Raw genomic sequence first — 15,199 nt, 5'->3', positions numbered from 1 at the left:
TATTATTCATGCTTTCAGAAAAAGATGGACAGCATATTTCATTAACTTCTTTTATTCTTTAATATGTTGCTAAGCTGAAAAGTAAAGCACACACACACAACTGGAAGCAAATCCTTTGTTTCTTTTTTTTTTCCAGGACAAAATGAGTATAATCCTACAGTATTGATAGTTATATAGTATTTCATTTTATATAATTGTGCATAAGTAGAGTTGAAAGTGCCCCTGATATATATTATTGGAATACTTATAGATATCAAATATATCTAATTGATGTTTGTGAGGAAAAAATATCACTTTTTAAAAGAAATCTCTCTGAAACTGTTTACAGGCAAATCCTAATAGAAATAGACAATGCTTCCCTTGCAAAAACCAGATTATATTCCCTAAATGTCCTCCACTCTTTCAAATATTTGAGGGTACATTCTATTTTGTTTTGTGTTCGCTTTGGTGTTAAACTGTCTGCTAATTGTATTCGCTTTTAAACCCACGTTTTCAAGTCCAAGAAATCAGGTACTTGACCCTCTCGAAGGTGTGATGACTCTAGTAAAATATTTTACAACTTTCACATTACCCTTTAAGCTGTAGTGTCAAGAGATTACTCATCTCTGTACAAAACCAGAAGCTGCCCTCCACAACATGGATATTCACCTCTCTTTTGTTTACTAAATCGCCACACCTGCATTTTCTGATTTTCATCTCTAAACTCCTAAATTTTCTACTCGGTCCCTCAGGAGAGCATTCTCAGCATTTTGCAATAGCAATAAATTACATATATGAGTTTATTCGTGAGCAAAATCTCTGCAGATAAAAAGGAAATACGAGTGCTGATGCTGACCTCCCAATTACTTTCCTTTCTAGTTAAACTTGGGTTTTCTCTAGGTTTTGAGCAGCAAAGCAAATGTGGCAGAACTTTCCTGTCTCCCAGTCACCCCCACTTCCCTCCACCTGAATCCAATTGACAAAATTAAAATAAGTTAACAAAACATGTCTCCCAAAGAATGACAGTATTGCTGGTGTATTTCTGAGATTCATTTTAACTTTTATGTGAGAAACCTCTACGCTATAAGATTTTGCCATTCTTCTCGATTTCTACTCCTTTTATATCACTAGGTATCCATTCAGCTGGGCAAAACACAAAGTTAAAACACACACACACTCACACACATGGCTAAAATTTTACATGAAAAATAAGTTTGATCTTTCTTTTCCAAAGTGCCACCAACATGAAAGCCACAATGCGCATCTCCTGGGCATGTCAGGTCATTTATAAGGACCACATTAGGAATGGGCAGGAGGAAAGGAACAAGAAGGTAGAAACAGCATTAGCACAAGCGGCTGTATTTCCATTCCTCCTGTATTTTTGTGGTGTGTTAAACACTCCTGCCATATTTAGGCCACTCTATCATTGCCTATGAAATACGTTGTTTTAGGAAATAAATACAAAACTTTGGATGGGCACACTGAGAATATATACTACCTTCTTTGACTTTACAGAAATAGTCTAGAAGTGGTAAAAACCATCTAATCAAAGCATACACCATATCTTAACTTTGCAACTGAAAAGTCAATTGAAAATCTATGAATTCAAAAGGAAGAATTTCATAATCCTACAAATAATCTCAGTTCTGTAAAATGTAGTATTTGTATTCTGTTTTTGAAACCCAATAAAGGGTGACAATGGTGGCTTCAGTGGCATGAACATCTACAACCAGCAAATTATTGAACAGTGTTCAATACCTGCAAGACAGCCTGTCTCTGAGTACTACTGTGACAGCTGAACTTTGGTCAAAATTAAAAATATCACAGAAAAAATGGAGGCATTTGGCAGGAATAACAAAGGCCATCTATTCAATAATTGATAGGTTGATCTTAAATGGTTGTTTCCTAAAATAAACTATTTTAACATTAATCTCTTTGCTAAAGATTTCTCTCTTTTTTGCCAGCAGTATGATTTTTTTTAAAGATCTTATTTATTTTTAGAGAGAGTGGAAGGAAAGGAGAAAGAAAAGGAGAGAAACACCAATTGGTTGCCTTTTGCACACAACTCAACTGGAGACCAGGCCCACAACCCAGGCATGTGCTCTGATTGGGAATCAAACCAGTGGCCCTTTGGTTTGCAGAATGATACCCAATCCACCGAGCCACACCAAAAAAGTCAGAGCAAAGTGACTTTTTAATGTCATAACTCTTCCTTAGCTATGGAAGGCTTTTTTATTTATCTTTGTTTTTATTTAGCAAAGGTACAAAGTTAATTTGAGGATAATAATCATGGATATGTACACTAATTTCAGGTACGTCCACCATAATTCTCAAACACATGAAGGACTTCAGTAGTCCCTGATAATTGATTCATTTGCTGTATCTCAGGCTATGCCCTGTGATTCACTCCTGAATTAGCACATGCATTTGTTTTCTGAACAACTAGATGAGATACTTAAATAGCAGAGAATGCTGTGTCTGCTTTGAATAACAAAGAGATGATTTCATTTTTCTGTGTGCTTACAATTCAAGTCTACTGCTTTACTCCATTTCCATGGAATAACAATGTAAATGACAGTATCAGCCCACAACACTTCAATTCCCTGCTGTCCTGAATTCAGAATTTCTAATTTCCCATAGTGAGTAACTCCAAATGTCTCTTCACTTCTGAGTTAGGTTTTTATAAAGGTTTAGGGAATTAAGATTAAGACATCAGGCTTAGATTCAAACTTACTCCAAAAGAGTAAGATTTATTTCAAAACTGGTAATAGTAACTTGGTTATTTTACAGTGTATTATCTTATGGGGATTCTACATTATTTTAGTATTCTTGTCTTCTCTATTTTCCTATGCATTTAGTTTGAGGAATTGCAAAAGTAGTCTTCTAAAAATTTCAATCAGGTGGAATGTCACTCGCTTTCTTAATCAGTACTTCGTGTTTCTAGAAAACATGCCTGACCGAGAATCCAAGTAGCATTAGAAACATACCTCTCTTTCCCAGGGGGACGACTCTGCTGGTGTCTACTATTATCAAAAGGTTTTAATGAAAAGGTTTTTTATTATGGTGTGATGACTTTATAATTACCCAAATTAATACTTCTCTTCAAACACGTTTGTTCTACAAGTTTCTATGCTTCGTTCACACCCTGCCCTTTGTTTTCGAAAAGGCAATTATGTCGATAACTACGAGCTCAGTGCAGGCCTTCGTGGGACCACCAGGGCAGCTCCCTGAGAGCATGGAACACAGACCGCTCCTCCACACCTCTGGACCACACGGTGTGGGCTCAGCTCCCGGCACATTGTAGGCCCCTACTCACGTGGAAGAAATGAGTGAACGCAATTATATTCATCCTGGGTCCTGATCTGCACATGTCTGCAATAATCAGTCATCTTCAAAATTTATATTTGCTTTATTTAGGTCACACAACAAAACAAAATAAGGGTGATAATTTTAAAATAGATTTCCAAAATGTCTTCCTTCAAAAATCCATTATTTAGAATATAATTGTAAAACAACTGTGTTGCATTTATCAGTGATATCAAGACTGAGAGGGCAATTTTCAGGGTATTATTAACATTTATATTTTCTTTCTTTTCAAGTTCCTCATTTGAGACAGTATTCTTTTTTTTCAAAAGGACACAGACTATCAAGTAGTTCATAAGGACCTTATTCCCATAAATGAATATGGAAATATACTGGCAGGCTCAGATCCCATCATTGCTTTAGCACGCATTTTCAGCTAAATACACCATGGAAAAATCCCTTCTCCCTGTGACGGAGACAGAATAAGAACCAGAAAGTATATATTAAAAAACTTAAATGCACAGATTTTTTTCAGCCTTTTAATCATTTTTATTACTCAAAAACTTCATTTTCTTATTGAGCTTTCTGACGCTGTGCTTGTGCCTTCAACATTTTCCCAACGATTTTCTGCTCCTCAATAAGGAAATCACGCTTGGCCCTGCCACGGACACGGGTCCACCCGAGGCCTGGCTGACGTGGTTTTCGGTTTGGACAACCACATTGGAACTCTGGGTCTCACAGCACGGACTCTGTGAGGTCGGCCTAGACACAGGCCACATGCAGATCCTGGTGCTTTCCTGTTATGAAGGTCAATAACTCTATGATCAGGGGTGCAGGACAGCCTGGTTTTGTTAGAATCTGTGTTTTAGGGCAGCCTCCAGTAGTATGTCAATGCTGGAGCATTGTGAAGGCTTGTGGACACTGTCTTTGGAAAAGGAGAGCAGATTCTTTTTTTTTTTCAATTTTTTTATTTAATTATTTTTCAAGTACAGTTTTCTGTCTATTACTCCCATCCCATCCCACCCCCCATTCTCCCCCCTCCCTCCCAGGAGAGCAGATTCTTATTCCAAAGATTTATAAATATGATTTGGCAGATACCTATGAGACACAATATGAGACATTTGAACTGCTGGACAATATTTGGGCAGAGCTGTGACCTTATGTGTGTGAACTTTCCTCAATTATATCAAATGGAAGTTAGTTTAACAATATCTGTTTAAGCCCTGACGAGTGTGGCACAGTGGGTCAGGCATGTCTGAAAAGCGAAAGGCTGCCAGTTCCATCCCTGGTCAGGCTACAAGACTGGGTTGCGAGCCAGGTCCCTGGTTGGGGGCTGGGGAGAGGCAACTGATCGATGTTTCTCTCGCGCCTGAATGTATCTCTCCCTCAGTTTCTCCCAGCCTTCCCCTCTCTCTAAAAATAAATAAATAAAGCCTTTAAAGAAAAGAATATCTGTTTAAGACTCAGACGCAGAGAGTGGACTGGTGGTGGCCAGAGGGAAGGGGTTGGAGGACTCAGTGAAAGGGGTAAAGGCATTAAGAAGTACAAGTTCATAGTTACAGAATAGTCACAGGGATGTAAAGTACATCAGAGGGAATGTAGTCAATAACACGGTAATGACTATGTGGGGTGCCAGCTGGGTACTGAAAATATCAGGGGGAACACTCTGTAAAACATAAGATTGTCTAACCACTATTCTGTACACTTGAAACGAATACAAAATAATATTGAATGTAAACTGTAGTGGAAAAATAAAAAAGTATCTCTTTAACTTGGAAGATTAAATAGACTTTTATCTTGGTCATAGATTTTTAATTTTTTTACCACAAAACCATGAGGTAAAAATGCCCATATGAAACACAACTATCCCATAAAATCTTATTTTAAAAAGTCAGAGATAGACATATACACTAGCACTCATACCTTGACCAAATTATGTAGAGTATTTTGATCAAATTATGTAGAGCAGTTCAACCTAAATGGACATTTCTTTCAAGAGGAAATTTCAGGAGAAAAGGAAAAGGGTTTACAGGAGACATGGACAAAAACTAAGGGCTATGGAAATGAGAGGGAGATTGGGAGCACTGGGGCGGGCTGGACTGGGATGGGAGTAAAGACAGAAAACTGTACTTGAACAATTATATATATATACATATATACATACATACATATATATGTTGATTGCTTATGTTAATCTTTATAGGATAAAATATTTATATAAGTAATGTGCTATTTATCTACATTTGTATTTCCATAACTTTTTTCTTAAAGTAATAGCGCTTTAGAAAGCCAACAAGGCCATTTGAAATGCAAGAGTTAAGTCTAACATGTTGTAATAGCTACTTTATAAGTATAAAGTATAAAATTGTAAGTATAATGAGGTTTCTTTACTGCAGGACTTTTCAGAGCCTTTAGTTTACTGATATGTATTATAAAATGCCATAAAATCGATAAACCCAAGTCTATATGGCCAATTAATATTCAACAAAGGGGGCAGCAACATGAAATGGAGTAAAAATAGCCTCTTCAACAAGTGGTGTTGGGAGAACTGGACAGCTACATGCAAGAAAAATGAAATTCAATCACCAACTTACACCATACACAAAAATAAATTCCAGGTGGATAAAAGACTTAAATATAAGTCATGATGCCATAAAAGCCCTAGAGGAAAATATAGGCAGGAAAATCTCACATTCCAAGCAGCAATATTTTCACTGATATGTCCCCTAGAGCAACGAACATAAAGGAAGGAATAAACAAATGAGACCTCATCAAGTTAAAAAGCTTCTGCACAGCTAAAGAAAATAGCACTAAAATGAAAAGAGAACCAACTATATGGAAAACATATTTGCCAATGACACTTTGGACAAAGGTTTGATCTCCAAAATATATAAAGAATTCACACAACTCCACTCCAGGAAGACAAACAACCCAATTAAAAAGTGGGCAAAAGACTTGAACAGACACTTCTCCAAGGAGGACATGCAGAGGGCCCATAAATATATGAAAGAATGCTCAGCATCACTGAGCCATCAGATAGATGCAAATTAAAACCACAATGAGATACCACTTCATGCCAGTCAGAATGGCCATCATAACCAAACCAAACCAACAAACAACAAGGGTGGAAGAGGATGTATAGAAAAGGGAACCCTACTGCACTGTTGGTGGGAATGCAGACTGGTGCAGCCACTGTGGAAAACAGCATGGAATTTCCTCAGAAAACTAAAAATGGAACTGCCTTTTGACCCAGCGATTCCAGTGCTGGGGTTATATCCTAAGAACCCTGAAATACCAATCCAAAAGCACCCCAATGTTCATAGCAGCATAATTTACAATAGCCAAGAATAGCCAAGTGTTGGATACAACCTAAGTGCCCATCAGTAAATTAGTGGGTCAAAAAACTATTGTATATTTACACAGTGGAATACTACATAGCAGAAAGAAAGAAGGAACTCCTCCTCTTTTCGACAGCATGGATGAAACTGGAGAGCATTATGCAAAGTGAAATAAGCCAGGTGGTAAGAAACAAATACCATATGATCTCACCATTAACAGGAACCTAGTCAACAAAGCAAACAAGCAAGCAAAGTATAACCAGAGACATTGAAATTGAGAACAAGCTGACAATGACTCAAAGGGAGAGGGAAGAGGATAATGGGGGAAAAGGTGAAGAGTTTACAGGAACAAGTATAAAGGACATATGCACAATAACAAGAGGTGGGGTGGAAACTGGGGGTAGGTGGGGAGGGTTAGGGTGGTGGGGAGGGTTAGGGTGGTGGGGAGGGGTGGAGGAAAAAAGGAAGAAAACTGTATTTGAACAATAAAAAATCTCAAATAAAAATAAATAGATAAAATAAATTTAAATATAACTGGAATGTAATTAAACAAAATAAAATTTTTACCACTAAATTTAGAAAAATTTACATGGTACATCCCCTCACTTTAAACCAGATGATTTAAAATTACATTTTGCGCCTTATACTCAATTTTTCTTGAACTGAAAATTGCTCTAAAAAATAAAGTCTGTTAAAAACAAGAACTTAACATTGTGAATCAGTTACCCAAAGCTGAGTGAGTGGCAAATGCCTATGTTTTTTATTTGAAATCACTGATGAACTGTTTAATGCTTATGTATTTGTAGCCATGTGCAGCATAAAGTCTGGTCAATGACGGGCCACATGTATGATGGTGGTTCCACAAAATTATACTGGAACTAAAAGATTCTTGTCCCCTAGTAACACTGCAGTTGTCATGCCATCATCGTGTAACACACTATTTACAGGTTTATTGTGACGCCAGGGTAAACAAACCTACTGTTCCATCAGTGATATGAATATATGAGGTCTGTCCAAAAGGTATACAGTCATATAACATGAAAAACAGAGCCATTTATTGGAGAAAATACAAGATACAAGAAACACTGTACACAGGATAATGACGCCTCAGTCCCCTTCAAAGTAGGTACCTTGGGACCTCACGCGGTTCTCCCAGTCTCCATCAATGGTCCCGTCATATTTTCCTGAATCTCATCAATGGTCTGAAATCAGTTTCTTTTCAAACGTGATTTTAGTTTTCCAAAAAACAGAAATAGCAGGGTGCCAAATCTGGGCTTTGGAGGGGCTGAGTTACCTGGGTGATTTGATGTTTCACTAAAAGCTCTGCACCAGATGTGATGTACGAGCAGGCATGTTGTCATGATGAAGCTGCCAATCACCAGTTGACCATAGGTAAATGGTGGCCTCCTAAATCAACTGAATAGTTTCTGCAGAGGACTGTTCAAACTTAATGAAAAATTTGATGCAGATTTGTTGCTCTCTACTCACTCAGTCATTTTGAATGGGACAGCCACACAGTACACCTGCTCATTCAACAGCGTCTACTGCCCCCACCAACTAGTACAGTGAAATCATCATTTTTCACGCATGTGCATTCCAGTCCACTCTCCTTGGCTACCAGTTCACATTGATATTGTGCAAACCTTTCTCATTATATTAAAAATGGTTGGATTTTTTCCAGACAGACTGCACACACACACACACATATTCTTCTATCTTTCATTTATATGGTTTCCTCAATTTTATTGTACAATAATATATGGTTAGTTGTATACTCAGTTTGTGATTTGAATCATACTCAAGAAAGCTATTATTACTTTGTATAAATAATCATTCCAAAATGTTTTAAAGTCAAGATTATGTGTGTGTGTGTATACACACACACATCTACATACGGCGGGGGTGGGGCGGAGAGAATCATAATAGGGAAAAGCTTCGGAAAGCTGTCCCAGCAGGGTCTATTATTTGGGTTGGACAGATGATAATCAGATATCAGAATAGAAAACATGTATGCATGAAAGCTCTGGATTCAGGTTCTTGAAAACTGTATTTTTAAAAGTGAAAATTGTCATTTTGAAATAGCACATTCCAAATATTAAACTGGATTCTGAAAATTAGTCTTTGTATAGACCCAGGCTGCCTTTATTTTGTGGTGAGGCTGAATGATAATTCATCATGAAAACATCTGTACTTCACTAATGGACGTAGAAAGTACCTCAATGAAACCTTGAAACAATCCATAACAACAATTTCAGTAAAACACAATTAGACTGTAGAATTGCACATTAATCTTTTCAGCTGTGAGAATGACTGAATGATACTGCTATAGTATTCTCCAGACTAATTATCCTTACTCATAAGTAATACAGACAACAAAGTCAGAAAAAAATGTTCTCTAAATTTTTCTCCCCAGTCTCCAATTATGTATTGAGTTTGAAGTGGCACAGAAGGAGAATGATATATTTTGTATATAGCGCATCTCTAGGAAAGTTTCTCTCTGCATTGCTCGTCAAATTAAAATAGCAATTCAAAAAAAAGGAAAGAAAGATATGGTGAGATCAATAAAAGTGCTTTAGTGAAATCAAGGAATAATTTATCTTTCTTAGGAGTTTAGTAGCAGTTCATTTTTTTCATAGGTGCAGCTAATCCATAGATCTAGACTAACTGCCTGATAAATTTTAGTCTTGGCATGTTCCAACGATAGATCTCTTAATAATGAGAAACACATCTCTCACACAGTCTGTACTGAATCAAATGTTTAGCAAAACTGTGTGAAGCTTTCCCTAACACGCTGCTCATTGGCACTTCTGAAGAGAGAAAGCATTGCTAGACAATTGAAACAAATTCACCACTTCAGAAAGTATCTCCAATTGCATAAAATCCCAGGGGGGAAATGGTTCTGCTTTTCTGACCCAGTGTCTTTGTTCCCACCACCTTGCCTATGACAATTACTCAGCTGAAGTTAACTCTTACTTCCACTGTGAATGTTACAAACAGAAAAGAGGATGTCAGAGAATGAGATTGTGTGTGTGTATTTATACTTGGATGAATAAATACTAAAACGACAGAGAGAAACTGGTTCAAAGACTGTTTTTTTCCGTTAATCAAATTGATGAGTACTGGGATTCCTTAAACTAGTATGAAAACATAGTACCTGTAAATCCTAACATCTTAAAATTACGGTAAGTCTTCACCTCCCTTTACCTCCCATCCCTCAGTTCTCTCTTGCTTTGTTATTGTCAAAAATCACATCATTTTCCTGAAATCCTTCTCTGTAGCCTCATCAGTTTTAGGCTTTGGGGGAAGTAGTAGTTTTTAATTTTCTTCTTGTCGTCAACAGCACATTCAAGCCATTTTTAAAAATGTAAAAGAAAGGAATTGCCTTTTAGACCCTTTTATTATATTGTCAATGATGACATGATGACAGCTATAGAAAGTTTCTGTGTTAAGATGGAGCAAATTTATTTAAATACTGCCAATCTGGAAACAGTGAAATTTCGAAACATTTTTAAAGAAAGTATTACATAAAGTCACTTGAAATTTACCAGCTAGAGCCTACCATTATTAGTTGCTTTTTCAAAGAATTGTTTTTCCAAAATATTAATCTACTGCCCTTATAGGAAATGATTTCAGGTTCTATTTTTTACTTGTGAAAATTTTCCTAGTTCACAGTTCAAGAGTAACTATAACTCTGTTAAAGGGACTTCAGACCTAGATCGCCTCCTGGTACCAGGAAGTAAGAAGGCAAAGATTGAAAAAGGATGTGGCTGGGAGGGCTGTCTGAAAGTGACATAGCAGGCAACCCAAAATAATTAGGAAGATCCCATTTACAACATTGAAATAAACAATGTATTAGATTACAAGCCAAATAATTAAATTAATATCCATGATTACTGTGTATACATATAATAAATAGCTGAATAAATAAATAAGTGGGGGTGCAATCACCTTTATATTTTAAACAAAAACTTCAATGCATAAATGTAGAAGAAATGAGACAATTTAAAAATCATCATTACATCACCATAGGTCAGGTTTTCGGATGGGAGTTAAATCAGTGAGCAGAATTCTGGCATGCAAAATTAATAGGCAGAAACAGAATATCTCAAAAAATACTTTATGCAGTAGTCAGAATAATGTCCTCCAGAAGTTGTCTAAATCCTAATCCACAACACTGGTGAATGTGTTGTTTTTCATGGCAAAAGGGAATTAAGGTTGCAAATGAAATCAAAGTTCCTAATCAGCTGACCTCAAAATAGGGAGATTATCTGGATTATCTGGGTAAGAATTGAGGAAGAAGTCAGAGTGATACAACGTGAAAAGGACTTGATCCACCATGGCTGGCTTTGAAGATGGGGAAAGGGGCCATGAGCCACGGACTGTGGGTGATTTATGGGAGCTAGTGTAGGCGAGGAAACAGTCTCTCCTAGAGACTGCAGAAAGGAACTCAACCCTACTGACACCTTGACTTTGAGTCTTGTATATAATAATAGAGAACTGTAGAATAATAAATGCATTAAGCATAAATAAAGATACTGTTTTAAATGGCTTGTGGTAATCTGCCATGACACAATAGAGCACAATATATTTAATAATTAAAAAATAAATAAATAAAAGTTCATAGTGAGGAATCCTGGCAAATATTCCTGTAGCTAACTGCTCAAGGTTAACTTCGCCAGTAAAACACATGACTGCCATACAGCCCTGTGTTAGGGGGTGATGAGAAGGACATACTGTCTCCTTGCTACTCTCCCAATAATGGACACCTTTCAATCTAATGAGAAGACATCAGACAAACACAAACTGAGAGATATTCACAAACAGAGTGACCAGTAGCCTTTGAAAGTACCAAGACTGTGAGAGGACCACCACAGAGCAGAGGAAGTTAAGGAGACGTGACAACTAAATTCGCGGTGGGATCCCAACTGAATTCTGGAACAGAAAAAGGGTCCTTATTTTTTTAATGGTGAAATCTTTTAAAAATTCCATCCTTGTGTTAACTTAGTATTGTACAATAGCTAATGTCTTAGTTTTGATAACTATTCTGCAAGTATGTAAGACGCTGGCCTAAGGGGAAGCTGTGTGGCGGGCATGTGGAAAATCTCCACACTATTTTCCAGCTCCTCCCTACTTTGAACTGTGTGTCAACACACACAAACACATATCTTCACACACACACACACACACACACACACACACACACACACAGTGGCTCCAAAGAGTATATAAAACTACTCTATAATGAACATTTTTCTTAAACTCTCAGGAGAAAGCAGGCTTTTAAATCACGCATTAGTGAGAATATTTTAACAACTCTCAACCCTTAACCTCCTTATACAGAATTCAGTTTTTACTTCCTATTCCTGGAAGTTCCTAGACTATATAATACTCTGTGTAATGTACTGTATATTGCTATACATAATATATAGTATATACAGAGAGGGGCAAAAGTAGGTTTACAGTTATAAGTACATGAAACAGAGTTTATTTTTGTGCTACTATTATTTATTGTATTATTTTCCATATGAACAACTGTAAACAGACTTTTGTCCACCCTGTATAATACTATGTAATCTAATTGTACACATATATTTATAATTCTATATATGTACATTTATATATAGTATCTATAAGGAGAGGCACCCAAGTAGAGTTCATAGGTAGAATGGAAGGAGAAAGGCAGGAAAAAAATGGACACATTCACCTGCTACAGTGTGTCATACTTTCTGGGTAATCCAACATATTTTCCTCTAATATCCCAGGTTTCCAGAGAAGCCATAGAAAGTTTCCTCAGCCAGTGCGTTTACTGAGGAAAACACTGGGTTGGGAGCCGATCCTCAATGCAAGCTCACTGTTGGCAGAAGAGCAGGACCAACCGTGGGTCTTCTGTGCTCTCCGGGGGCTGTCACGGTCGTGCACACAGACTCCCACCACGGCCCTTCTCACCATCTAGCATTCGTTATGGGGTCACGATGGATGTTTTGTTTGTATTCACCACTACGTGGAAAATGGCTTAAAGAAGGGACATATTACATAGTAAGTTCTCTATGTTTAGTGCCTAGAACTGTGCCCTTTTCCAATTCCACTAACCTTATCTTTATGAGAAATAGCCTCAAAAAGAATCCTCTTCCTTCCGAAGCAGTTCAGTGGGGACATGAGCACACTGAAGAGTGGAAAACTACATGGGCCACAAACACTGGAATCACAAAGCAAGATATTTAACCCCTTTGTGCTTCAGATATCTCAACTAGGTCTAGAGTGGTGATTGTCAACCTTCTTCATCTCATGGCACACATAAACTAGTTATTAAAATTCTGCAACTCACCACAAGTGTGCACCTTTTGCCAATCGGACAAAAAAATAGGTACAATTTTGGTTCATACCAGATGGCTATCATTGTGTTGGCTGTTGTCATTTTTTATTCAACAATCTAGGAGAAAAGAGGTCAGTGCCCCTGACTAAGTAGTCAGGTACTGCATGTTTTAAAAATTCTTGTGTAACACTGGTTGAAAAATCACTGATCTGGAGGATTAAATGTGATAATGCACCTAACCACAGCCTATTTCAGAACATGTAGTAAATCTCAGTAAAAATTACTTATCACACGTATTCTCTCATATGTCCAATACGATTCCAATTTTTCAAACCGTAATATATAGTCACTGTAGAAAAACTGCAAGTTGCTGGAAGACAGTGACTGTGCCCCCATTCCTTGAGTGGCTACAGGATTTCCTTCCGCCCTGCACCTAAGCCCGCCCATAGTTTGTACAGACAAAACAATGGGCTCCCCACATTTCAAATGGGGCACTGTGCAAAGCAGAGGCACGAAAGACAGCAAGTCACTGTGTGAAACCAATCAGCCTTCAACCGTTAACCGGGAACTGGCTCCATTCGTGTAATCTAAGACTATGACAAGAATTTCTCCCGCAGCTGGTCTCTTCGGAAGCACAGCTGGAAAAACACGTGGGCACGTTGGTATTTCAGTCCAGCAGCGCGCAAGCACATCCACAGGAGGAGTGATTTGCTGAAGAAGCCTCATTAATGAGCTCTGGCACCGGCTTCTTCTGAGCAGCCATGCTATCTGGGCTCTAATAAAGGCAACACTGCCCTGACTACTACAGGAGGTCATGTCTTATGTACAGTGTCCTTCTCCATAAAATGCCAGTCTTTGTAGTCAGGAACCTTCTCCCATCATAGAGAGTTTGCCACACACACAAGGGGCTGCGTATCTCTCAGCACGTCATTCTGAAGTACTGTTTCACTGAGTCATTCCATTCTATTCTACATTAGCAGGTGACTGAGAAACACCAGTGGATGAGGTAGAAACAACCTAGCCATATATTAATGGCATTGTGTTATCAGCTGTTTGTGTATTGATTTGACTTCCTACTACCTTGGAAACGTAAAGCCTAGAAACAGAATAATCTAATGGGAAAACACTTTAGCTCATTTCCAAGACAAGAGGAAGGTAAGATTTTTTGCAATGATGCAATCAATGGGAGGATGGCCAGGAGCAAATGTCTCTCTCCAGAAAGAATGGTTGGTGCCCATATTCAAGCTTCAGATTCACTCACAACCCTGAAAGAAATGTCAATGGATGTGTCCAAAAGCAGGGCACTGTATTCCAAACTTACAGCCCAACACATTACATTTTACAAAGGATTTCAAATGTTTCTAACCAACCTCTTCGCTTCCACTCTTCTCACAGGTAAGCCAGTAGGGCTACTCTACTCCTCTAGCTCCATAATAATATTTTCAAGGGACAAGAGGCAAAAATACGCTGCGGCTCTGCAGCTGCACCTCCCAAGCTGGAGGGAGGAAATGTCAGCAATGCAAAAAAAGCAAAAGAAGAACCAGGCCAACGGGTCCTGCTGGTGCTGGTTCATTAGCATGGGCCATGTTTTATTTTCCAGTGTGAAAAAGCTGGCAAAACGCTTGGCAATGTGCTCCAAGCTCTATCACGGAAAGGAACTGATCACTTGGATAAGTAAAAAAAAGAGTCTCTCTCTGCCTCACTGAGTCTCTTATGTGTGGCGCTACTGTACTGCCTTAGGAAGAAGCATAGTGTGTCTATTTTTAGGGCAAATGTGCCTACTTTATCTTTGCCAACTAAATCTTTCTACATGACTAATTTGCAAGTTGAATTATCTTGGTAAATAGGCTGACTCACTAGCAAATAATCTGCAGAATTTAACTATGCATTAGGCTTCTGTTGTGAATTAGGTCCTTTTGTCTTGCTCAGGATGCTGAAATGAACTGCAGTAATGCTCTGGTTAATAAAAAAGGAAGAAAAGTTATTCCAAAGGCTAGAATAGTCTTTCTTTAGCAGAGTTCAGTATGATGGAGATAAATATAGCAGTCTATATTGAGAGGCACAGCAATAATTTCAGTCAAATAAGGAAATGAACTATAATTCCGATAGGTATGTGCATAGCGGTAGGTGTATGTAAGGTACGCTTTATGTGCATGTGTATCCTACACATATTTACACAAAAATTTACACTTACGTAATCATTTCTCACAAAATACGCATAACAATCAGTACTCAGTACTCAGCAGCTCTTCAAGAGACATTTGTG

General features: G+C 37.9%; 1 protein-coding gene and 1 pseudogene across 1 annotated transcript in view; both read right to left on the bottom strand.

The window, feature by feature from the left end:
• The window catches only part of MDGA2 (MAM domain containing glycosylphosphatidylinositol anchor 2), an 847,781-nt gene that overhangs the window by 604,410 nt on the left and 228,172 nt on the right, over positions 1-15,199 (bottom strand). The gene's annotated exons all lie outside the window — the stretch shown is intronic.
• The window catches only part of LOC118987662 (60S ribosomal protein L34-like), a 36,838-nt pseudogene continuing 25,494 nt past the window's right edge, over positions 3,856-15,199 (bottom strand).

This window comes from Sturnira hondurensis, unplaced genomic scaffold (assembly GCF_014824575.4).
Source record: "Sturnira hondurensis isolate 20B ecotype Veracruz unplaced genomic scaffold, ASM1482457v3 Scaffold0005329, whole genome shotgun sequence".
NCBI classification, from domain to species: domain Eukaryota; kingdom Metazoa; phylum Chordata; class Mammalia; order Chiroptera; family Phyllostomidae; genus Sturnira; species Sturnira hondurensis.
Note: the sequence above shows the minus strand (reverse complement) of the source record. Positions and strands in the feature narration are given on the sequence as shown.